Source organism: Athene noctua, unplaced genomic scaffold (genome assembly GCF_965140245.1).
Source record: "Athene noctua unplaced genomic scaffold, bAthNoc1.hap1.1 HAP1_HAP1_scaffold_302, whole genome shotgun sequence".
NCBI lineage: Eukaryota > Metazoa > Chordata > Aves > Strigiformes > Strigidae > Athene > Athene noctua.
Window position 1 is genome coordinate 17,501 of NW_027437763.1, and position 2,500 is coordinate 20,000.

The following is a 2,500-nucleotide window of genomic DNA, read 5'->3' on the forward strand; positions in this document are numbered from 1 at the left end:
CCGCAGAAGCGGCCCCCTTCTCGGACGACGGACCGCCGCCCCACCGACCGACCGACCGCCCCCCTCCGCACGCGCGGAGGGGGCGCGCGACGACCGGCGGGCGACGGTCGCGCCTCGCCTCAGATGACCGTACCGACATCACAACGGAGGGAAGGAAGGGAAGGGTGAAACAAGCTCCGAACGGCAAGGGCCCGGGGAGCCCGCGCTCCCGACCGACCTGGGGAAACAACAAGCACCTTGCTCGCTTCGGAGGCGGCCCAGGCGCCCGGGCTCGGCCCGGCCTCCGCACGGAGGGCCGGCGGCGCGTCCGACCGCGCGCCCGGACCTGCACCCGCCTCTCGCTCGCGCGGAGGGGGGAAACCACAGACGCTGACCGCCGCGCGGGCGACCAGCGGGGGCGCCCCGCTCGCGCCGCGCGCGCCTCCGCGCCGCCCAGCGCCCGCGCGCTGCGACAGCCGGCTCCTTGCCCCCGTGGCCCCGAAACCCCGGCTCTCGCCCCGACGCCGGGAACGCCCGCGCGGCGCCGCCGCCGCACCACACCGGAGACAGGGACGGACGGCCAACCGCCGGAACCCGAGACGGCGACGCGACGCCGCCGCCCGGCGCTCCGCCCGACCGCCGCCCGGCCACCGCACCGCCGCGGCTGCCCTCCCGGAGCCGCCGCCGCCGCTTCTCGTCTCGGCCCCTTCCGCAGGCACGCGCCAGGCAGAAGGCGGACGCCGCTGAGCCGGAGGCGACGCCCCCTCTCCCCGCTTCCGCGCGGAGAACGGGACGGGGAACGCCCCTCGGCCGCCCACCCGCCTCGCCTGACCGAGACCGGGAAAGGCGACTGCGAAGCGACGGGCAGGACCCGGGACGGGACAGGCCACGCGGCCGGCCACCGAGCGACCGCCGGCCGGCACGCCGAGCGGCGGCGCCGCCGCCGCCGCTCGGGCCCGGGGGCTGCGCCGCCCCTCCCCTCAGCCGGGGCGGGAAGGGGTGGGGGTGGCAAGCAAGGAGCACGAAGCCGCAAGCGCGCCGCTGCGCGTCCACGGAGACGCGGCGGCCCGAGCAGGCCGCCCCGCCCGGCGAGACCCCCGACCGTGGGGGAATCGCCATCGCCCCCGACGGCGAGAGAGCCCGCGCTCCCCGCCGGGGGGGGGGGAGGTTCCCCTTCGCGTTTCGAGGGCGAGGCAGGCCGGCTGCGGCCGACCGAACGCCGCCGGTCTCGCCGCCGAGACCGGACCGCGGAGAAGGGGGGGCAGGGGGGACACCCCTCCCCGGCGCGGCCGCCCGAGGGGACAAAAAGCCCACGGCGTGGGCGGCGGCCGCCATGGCCAGGGCCTGCACGAGAGCGACTCCCGCCCCTGGAGGCTCAACCGCCGCACACGGCCGGGGCCCGCCCCTGCGGGTCGCACCGAGCCGCCCGAGTCTTTAAACCTCCGCCCGGCTCCGCGGCCTTCGACCCCCGGGCTCAGCCGAGGGAGGGCCGCGGAGGCGCGGACGCTAGGTACCTGGCCCTGGGGTGAGGGAAACATCCTCAAGGGCCCCGCGGGGGTGCCTCCCCCGCTGCCGCCATCGGGGGAGCGTCCGCCCGCGGGGGCGCGCCCGACATCCGCCACCACCACCACGTCCTCCTGGCCCGGGGCCCGAGGTTTCCCTCAGTATCCCGGCGCTGCGCCCGGGAGGAGAGCCGTGGCTCGGGCCGCCCGCTGGCGCGCGGGACACGGCCCGGCGCGGGAACTCGCCCGCCGGCCCGAGGGCCGGCGCCACGCACCCGAGCCCGGAACGCCCAGAGGCCTCGGCCCTGCACGCGGCCGGCCGGCCCCCCGGCGGGCTTGCTCCGCAGCAAGCCCGCCACAGTGCGGGCAGGAAGGATCGGGGGAGACGCCTCCCCCGACCCCGGCGAGGCCTGCTCTGCCCGCCGCCCCTCTCGCCGGGCTGGCGCCGGCCGCGCCCAGCCCGTCACCGCCAACGGCTCGCGCCGGTCCCCTCTCCCTCTCCTGCGCGCGCCCGAGCGCCGGGGGCTTTCCGCTCGGCCGGCCGGGGTTCCCGCCTCCACGCGCCCCCACCACACCGGCGGCCACCCCCTCTTCCCCCTACGCGCCGCCGCTCGCGCTCGGACCGGCGGTGCCCTGGCGCTCCGGGAGGGCCCTCGGCCGCCGCACCCCCACGCACCACCCCGGTGGCGGCAGCGGACTGCCGTCGGGCAAGGCCGTGGGGAGAGGGGGTTCGGGTGCCCGGAGCCGGACGCCCGCCGGCGGCGGAGCCCAGCCGAGGCGAGAAGCAGGGGGGTGGCGACGGCGTGGCGGGGGGGAGCGCTCGGCGGCCCCGCACCGACCGCGCGACGAAGCGCAGCGCACGCGCGCGCACATCAGGAGACGAGCGACGGAGGCGGCCCGGGCGGACCGGCCGCCGGCGAGAGAGACGACGAGAGAGCGCGCCTCCGGGAGGGGCCCCGTGCCGCGGAACCCCCCCCTCCCCGCACGCACCACCACGGCTCGCGCGGGAGCCGGGCCCG